Source organism: Emys orbicularis, chromosome 3 (genome assembly GCF_028017835.1).
Source record: "Emys orbicularis isolate rEmyOrb1 chromosome 3, rEmyOrb1.hap1, whole genome shotgun sequence".
Classification (NCBI taxonomy): domain Eukaryota; kingdom Metazoa; phylum Chordata; order Testudines; family Emydidae; genus Emys; species Emys orbicularis.
In genome coordinates this window covers 131,067,030-131,075,600 of record NC_088685.1, presented here as the reverse complement: position 1 = coordinate 131,075,600, position 8,571 = coordinate 131,067,030, and positions in this window count along the sequence as shown.

Sequence of the window (8,571 nt, the reverse complement as noted above, 5' to 3'; positions counted from 1 at the left end):
TATTGTACTAGGAACTGCACAAAGAGAGTCATAGGCAGTTTCTGCTCCAAAGAGCATACAATCAAAGGAGACATGACAACGGATGAGAAAAAGAGAGAATATGCAAGCACCAGGAAGTTCTGCTTAAAAACTGACACAGCCCATGTGGAAAAATAAGATCTGGGGCCTGATTCTAAGTGGTACGGAGGCCCATTTACACTGTTCTGGTGGCATAATAGTGTCTTCAAGTAGGAGTAAATTCCATTCACAGTGTAAAGACGCTTTAGTATAACCAAAGGAAATATTACAGCCTGAATTACCTTCTGAATTACAAATTTGCTGTGATGTGAAGGATGGTTTTATACAGAATCACTGGGTTAAAAAGCAAGTCTTACGCCAGGAAAAATGTCTGTCGATCTCTTAGCTAGGATTTCCCTCCTGCAATTGTTTTCTGTCCACAGTTTGTCCTCTACTTTTCATTTACAATAACAGTGTACTGCAGCTTGCCATCTGTATGGCCACAGATGACTCACTGCTATGGATCTTGCATTAGTCACTATTAGAATGGATGAGCAAAGGATAACTAACTTTCCTGCGACATGAGTTTCACTCACAGGTCAGACCTCTCACTGGCAAGCCCTCAATCTCAAAACTTCTATCTACGACTTCTGTGTGAAGCCTGGTTTTGAAGTAAATAACTAAATTAAAATTGAAATCCCTTTTAAGTTGATGTACACTAATCATTTCTCTTCACAATTACTGCCCACGGGTTTCTGGAACACACACATGCACACCACAGCTTTCTGGTATGAACAGTGGGCTTGCCAGAATCCTGCTTTTATAGTCTGTGCTGCCAACCGTGCTCCTTACTGGATACAGGGCTTCAGAAGTCATGGTCAATAAAGGCAAAATTCACTCCCTGTGTGGTGAGCCCACACATGTGGTGCCTATATCTTCTATGGGCTCTCTGCATGGGGTGAATTTTACCCAGTATAAGCAAACATATATTGAGTTGTTTAATTCTTAAATTTTGGATCTTGAACTTGTTCCTGATTCATCCTTCACAGAATCAACCAACCTGCTGGCTTTTCACAATACATGGATCCACATTTATTTCCTTCTGATGATAATCCAGACCATTACATCAGTACTGATGTCTGCATTACATATCTGAAATTTGATCCTCTCCCTGCTCACAGAAAAAATCTCGTCATTGAAGTGGCTATTGTCTTGCCCTTCAAATCTCTACCTCCGACTTCTTATTTCTCATTCTCCCAAGAAATCAGCTAATAAGCATAACTATATGTACACCTGTATCTGGGGCCAGCTATGCACTGGTCTGGGCTTTAGGTGTAAATCACAGAAGCCTGGTGGTGGCCAACCGCTTGTCTCTACTCTGTTCACAACTTTGAAGTACAGAGTAAGGCCCCTCTGTTTGCTCATGCCTCTACCTGACCCAGTCTGGAAGTGAAAAGTTGTTTTATGGGATTGGTACAGATATTCTGTAGGGCAGGGAAATTATTCTGGGGACTGTTCTGATGCTGCCACAAGGTTATTACTTTCAATTCTAAATGTGTTTTTTATTGAGGGAAGTGCACCCAGGATATTAGGGAATGGGACATTTTTATAGATATTTATATCTACACGTCTTCCTTTGACTATTAACTAAGTCTTAAGATAAATGTAATTTATTAGTATCATGGGTCCACAGGATCTGTGCTATGCCCCAGCTTTTAAACGGTCGCTTGGAAGAACACTGTCAGTGTGCCAGACCTCTAAGGGGTCTAACTCTTCCTTCAGGGTAGGCCATGTGGTCTCATCGCCTCCAGAACTGAGCCTCTGGGCTCCAGCACCTCTGGCTTCACACCATGAGCTCTGCCTAGTGAGTCCAGCAAAGTGAGACCAATGCACCTCTGCAAAGATTTGCAGTGACACCAAGCAGCATATTCAAAACTGCATAGGGATTATTTGTCAGTTGGAACACAGCATTGGCAGTCCTGTAGATTAGCACAGATAAATAAGTGTTAAGACATAGTCCATCTGGCCAAGCCAGAGCAATCCACCAACTGAGCTGTAAAGGACTCCATTTCAGGTTTTGTCTCTCTCTGACCCTTTGTCAGTCCCAGGTGAGAACAAGCAGCCTCTTCCAGAAGCCAACCCTTTATCCCCTGCCAGTCACTTCTCAGTCCTTTGCTCTCAAGCTGGCCTCTGCTCAGCTTCTCTGATGAGAGGGGTTTGGGGTATCCTTCCTCTTCATTATTGATTTCTGGGTGTGAACATTCTGGTCATTGGGGCTTCCCATTGTCTCTTCAGATTCTGTATTGATCTGGGTCACTTTCAGCAGGTTCCAGCCAGTTTCTGAACGACCCATTCATTCCAGCCCAGACTGCCAGGGGACACACACCTCTCCATACTCCTGCGCTGCCTCAAGAGTGGACTTGATGCTTTTTCTATCACTGAGTAGCAATGCAAAGTAAAGAGGAAAACTGAGGTGCGTATAGAATTCATAGCAATGTTGCAGGAAATTCCCACTTTGTCACAATTAGTATGTAAGAACTGCTTTAAAATTGGGGTTTACCCTCATGAACATTATAGCCAGGAATAGCACTGGGCAAAGTATGGCTCTGACACTGAAACTTCCACCTTGACCTACAACACCATTTGTATTCCACCACTTGTACTCCAAGCAAAGGCTGTAAGTTATGGCAAATTACCTCATGGTTTTGTGATGTTATGGACAAACGGGGATTAGGATGAAACCAGTAAACTCATTTGCCTTTCCAGACAGGCGCTCTAGTGATGAAAAGCTAATTTGTGATGTTCCGGAGTACATCTTAACCACATATTAACCTGCTAGGGCCAAATTTTGCCCATGGAGGTGCATGCAGAGTACTATTAAAGTCAATAGAACTTCACAGGATATGGATTTTCTGAACACTTCCAAGGCAGAATGTGACTGTTAGCCTTCCTAGAACAAAGGGAATTCCTTTGGTTTTCCTCTGCCTCTAATGAAAAGAAAGTGATTGTTAGAAACATAATTGAAACTCACTATAATGCACGCATGAAACATAAAATGTGAAAGTACGCTCCACAAAGCACTGCCAAAAGTATACAGGAAGGAACAACCCTGCATCTTCAAAGGGATGGATGAGATGACTTAATAGGTTTCTTCCATCTCTGCTTTCTATTATCCAAAGGAGGAATGGCAGCATTATTCATTAGGCAACAACTGGTACAAGTTCAGTATTTCATAGTGTCACAGCCTCTATTTGGACCCCAGTGGAAAACTGAGGCGGAGGGAGAGAAGTGGGTAGAGGGTAGGGAAAGTTGCGCTAATGGATGCCATCAACCAATGCTGTATATGTATCTCCCTTGTGACAATATCTACATTTTCCACTGGAGAACCAATTAAAAGAAGACATGTGGAAATATTTCTGGAATTAAGCAGACATCATTACTGTTTTATTTCTAGCACTCATGCAATATAGGCTGATTTCTTAAACAAATAACATCCACAATTATGGTAGGATTAAGAAGGACAATATGATAATACACTTCTTATGCTTGGGTATCACATTTCTGTTGCTAGTTAAAGGCAAAGTTGCATTATAAAACAATTTCTGTTGTCTTTCAGTAGCCACCTTCTGCAACATTTATTTAATTCTGTTGTAGGAGAAATGTGGAATGCATGAACTTGAACTGCGTGTGTTTTCAAATCTCTAAAAAAAATACTCTGAAAGCTTCTGATGTATAATAAGAGCCAGGGTGGTGTCTGGGTGAGAAATGTATGGAGGGGGCACTGGTTCAGTTAGGCTGGCTGAGGGTCAGTGGCATTTGAGTCAGCTATTCCCAAAGATCTGCTTAGGTGGTGGGGATTGCATGACCTGATCTTTACATAGTTCATGGTGCCTCTGGCACCAGGGCCGGCTCCAGGCACCAGCTTGCCAAGCAGGTGCTTGGGGCGGCCACTCTGGAGAGGGGCAGCATGTCCAGCTATTCGGCGGCAATTCGGCGGATGGTCCCTCACTCCCGCTTGGAGCGAAGAACCTCCCGCCAAATTGCTGCCGCAGATCGCGATTGCGGCTTTTTTTTCTTTTCTTTTTTTGCGCCGCTTGGGGCGGCAAAAACCCTGGAGCTGGCCCTGTCTGGCACTTCCTCACTCGGGGGCAGATGCATAGCCCTGGAAAGGCACACATGCAACAGATCTCAGCAAGAAAAGTGTGTGTGTAAGAGGCTGAGAAGGATGAAGGCCTATTTGATTTAAGTTGTGATGGACACTTCTATTTTTTTATTACTGCTTTCTGGCCTTGACTACTGCAACTTTGCTCCCTTCAAGCATATTCAGAATGCTGCTGCTAAAATCATCTTGGCTTACGGCTCTAATCACATCACCTCTTTATGTCCCCTGCACTTCTGCATAAAAAACAAGTGTCCTGCTTTAAGACCTTTCGTTACTTAGCGCCCCCCCCCCCCCCCGCCTACTTAGCTGATTGAGTAACCTATTGTGACATTTCTGCCAGTATTCCCGGCCTTTACTGGCCACCAGTCAGCTTTTTTCTTAACCAACCCACCCTTTCAGTGCTTAAATTGTAATGAAAGTGGTGTCGGGGCTCAAACAAGCCCTGGCACAAATTAAGCAATGCATGGGGGAAACTCCCTGATAACTCAAACAGTCAACATCTTACCCTCCTTCAGATCCCTCCTAAGGACTCACCTCTGCCAGGATGCTTACAAAACCCTGCTGGCTGACCAGCTGAAGAGGTGACAAGGTGTGCTGCCTTCTTTTTATTTCCTTCTTACCTCTAGCCCCAAGTAAAATAAACAAACCCAGCCCCATAATACATGTAATTAACAAAGCTGTCCCAATTTACCATACTCATCCACTTGTGGGTGGTATCCACATCCCTTAATCTCTTTTGATTGGAAGCCCCACAATGCAGGGATTGTTTCTGATCTGTGCACGCACAGTGTCCAGCACAATGGGGCCTCAATCCAAGCCGGGGCTTTGGGGCACTGCCAGGATATAAATATTGAATAGGAAAAGCTTCCGGGTTCTAACGGGTCCTGTAGATGTTTTCAGCAAGATTTTCAGTGAAACTAACCAGATAAAGTGTCATATGCAGTGGAGTTGTAGCCAGGTTGGTCCCAGGATATTAGACACACAAGATGGGTGAGGAAATATCTTGTATTGCACCAACTCCCATTGGAGAGAGAGAGACTGTATAAGCTTGAAAGTTTGTGTCTCTCACCAACAGAAGTTGGTCCAGTAAAAGATATCACCTCACCCACCTTGTCTCTGAGAGAGTGTTTTTCCCCCAGTGTATCAGAATGCAATTAAAATCTCTCTTCAAATGAAATGTAAGGTTGTAAGCCAACTTGGTTGGATTGAGATTTCTAGAAAGGATAGCCTCAACTGATGACCTTTAGTGGTCTCTCCCTCTTACCCCATCCTCCTTTAAGGAGTGTGTGTGTCTCTCTTTCTCTGCACATTCCCAGGCCTGCCTTTCCCCTTCCGGCCCTCTCCCAGCTATTTCTGACACACTGGCATCTACACAACTCAGTGTGCTATTTTCATGAGACCTGCATGTGTTGCATGCTATAGATCACACACACCTTCCATAGCACTATTGAAAATCTTTAGTGGGAAGCATTTCCTAGTATTAGCTATTTTCATGATCATTTGCATGGTGACAGCAGCAAAAGACAATATTACAACGTCCGTCTGGTGCAATCCAACTATCACAGCATTCAGTACCTTCCAGGGAGCTCCAGTTGGAGCATCTGATGCTTTCAAAGTTTCCCTGAACACATTTTGTGCACACGCTCTGAACCCACAATCCCTGGATTAAGATTTTGAAAAGTCTTTTAATCATTAGTTTTCAGGCACCCCAAGAGTGAACATAAAGGCAACCACAAACGCCAATGCTCTGTTGTAATCTGTTGCCGTCAATGTGTTGATTAAAGAAAATATTAAACTGTAGGGTATCAGCCAAGCCTTGAGAGGATCTATTGGTACAATGAATGAAATCAAAAAATTTAATTACATTTTGCTTAAAGCTTTACTGCATAAAAAATACAAAAGGAAAATCATCTTTGTTGTGGTTAGGATTTCCTCATCCTGTCCAAATCTGCTCCTAATTTAGAAATATATGTTGGTTTCTGCATTCAGATTTTCATTAAATATTGCTTAGACTTCCTGGATCCAGACTTCCTGGATCCAGGGATGGCCTCAGGACTGCCCATGAGTACAAAGGTCTCTTCAGACTAAGAGCCACAGCCAAATGTAACACATGGGGCCAACTCTGTCCCTGGTGCATTGACAGTGAAGTCAGTTTGGACCCTTTAGGATAGATCAGGAAGTAGATGTGGGGCTACTGAACACGTTTCTGGACCGAGGAGATGTAAACTCTTGGGATTCAACCCATTCATATGTGTGTGTCACTCTCTTTTCCTCTCTTCCTGCTCTCCCCTCTCTGCTTCTCTCAGTCTCTATCACTTTCTGTACTTCTCTTGGAGCTCTATTTCTTGCTCTTTCCATGGCCACTTTTTATTCCCTGCCTTGCTCTCCCCTTTACTCTTCCTTTGTTTTTCTTTCTCCTCCATTTTCTGCCTTCTGGACCTCTATTTCCCCTGTGATTTGCCTTCTGATCCCCTTTCTTTCTCACCCATTGTCTTTCTAACTCCCTTGGTCTCCATTTTCCTCTTCCACTTGGCTGTGTGTTCTTTTCCCTCTCTGGGTTCCACCCTCTTTCTGTCTGTCTTCCTGACTTTTTCTCCTCTTCTCTAAACCTTTCTCCCACCTTTCCCTCGGTTTCTGTCGCTCTCATTCTTTTTGTCATTCACTTTACCCAATGCTCTCTGATTTACTCATTTCACCACTCCCACCCCCACCAATTCCAAAAACAACAAGCTCTTTAAAAAGCAGCAGCTCCATGGTTAAGCTGGGTGGTGCCTTAGGCTAGGGACTGAGCTCCCTCTCCCTGCTTTCAATGCTAGCTCTGTAACACTAGGAAATATGCAATATAGACAGAAGGGAACATGGCTCCCAGCTGTGGGATATGAAAAGACCGGTGTTCTGTGCTGATGGTGTTCAAGCAGAGGGTACTGTGAAGACAGGGGATAGCTGTTAGGCTAGTTCAGTGTCTGACACGAGCAGAGTGCATTTGTTGATAGAGCAGCAGAACATACATGGTACCTCTCAAACACCCATCATCTGAGACTTGTATTTACTTCCAATCCATTCAAGCATGGAGTTCTGTCACCTCTACTGAAAATCTTGTGGATCATGCATATGGAGTCATGAAACTCAGAGTTTAGACTTTGTCATTTTGCTACAAAACAGTGGTTCTCAAGGTTTTTTCCATGCCATAAGTGCCCATATTACAACAAAGTATTGGGACCCCACTCCCACCTAGCCACAAAGAAAGGAAGGGTGGTTGCAAACCCCTCCCTGCCCCTCCATTGGAGCTATTTGTGATTCCTCTGGGTCACAAGCTCCCATGATGAGAACCCATGCTATGGAGTAATCTCCTGTTCACAGATCCCTGCCCTGTTTTCCCTGTGTCCCTTATTGTTGGGTCCCACAACTGGGCCTCAGTGTAAAGCCCTGGGTACAGAAACACTGCCTGTGGATCAGCTTTGAGTTAACAGGTGTAGAACTGTTCCTTTGTGCCATGGTCAGACAAGGGTTTGTCAAACAGCAGTCAATAGCCTGGGGAAAGTCTGACTGGAGAGGGGAAAGTTGGCATAGGGCCTCGGGTGTTAGCCTGGACTTTGGAAGACAGGGTTTAATTCCCTACTCCACCACAGAAGTCTGTGTGACCTGGGGCAAGTCACTTAGTCTCTCTGTGACTCAGTTCCCCATCTGTAAAAGGAAGGTAATAGCACTTTCCTATCTCTTGTCAGGGCTGTTATGAGGAAAAATACATTGAAGATAGTGAAGTGCTCAGATAGGAGAGTAATAGGGGCCATATACGTATCTGGGGTAGCTAGACAGGCATAATCATGGGTGTACTTTTAATGATGGAGTGGACCTCAGGCTAGTGAGTTAAACCCTTTATTTATAAAATAGTTTGAGATACCGATATACTTTTACATGCTGTATATTAGAAATTTTACACTTTAATGAAGTTGCAGCCTTTCCCTTGAAATAGATTAATCTTATTTAATGGGTTGAGTTGTAGGAAAGTTGTTCTTTCAGAGTATCCATGGCAACAGGGAGTGGACATTACATAAGAGTGAAGAGTCGTTCAACACACAAAAATCAGTAAGAAACGTTATGTGCAGCACTAATATCAAGAAAAAAAGATGCTCTCCGGTGAAAACAAACCTACAGTTGACTATTTTCCTGGGAAGCACTGCATCGTTCATATGCTCACAATGGATTCATCTGTCAATGTACACTCTTTACGTGTGCCATGTAGTATTTCAGCAGTGACACTAGCCATAGGACAGGACCTGTGACAAGATGTGGAGGAAGGAACTTGAGAGGGGGTCATTGTACAAATATATTTATTTCTGCTATAGCTAAAAATTGAAGGTTTTTTTTCCTGCTCTGTAGTTTGAGGTAAAGAAATATGTTCCTTTGTTTGC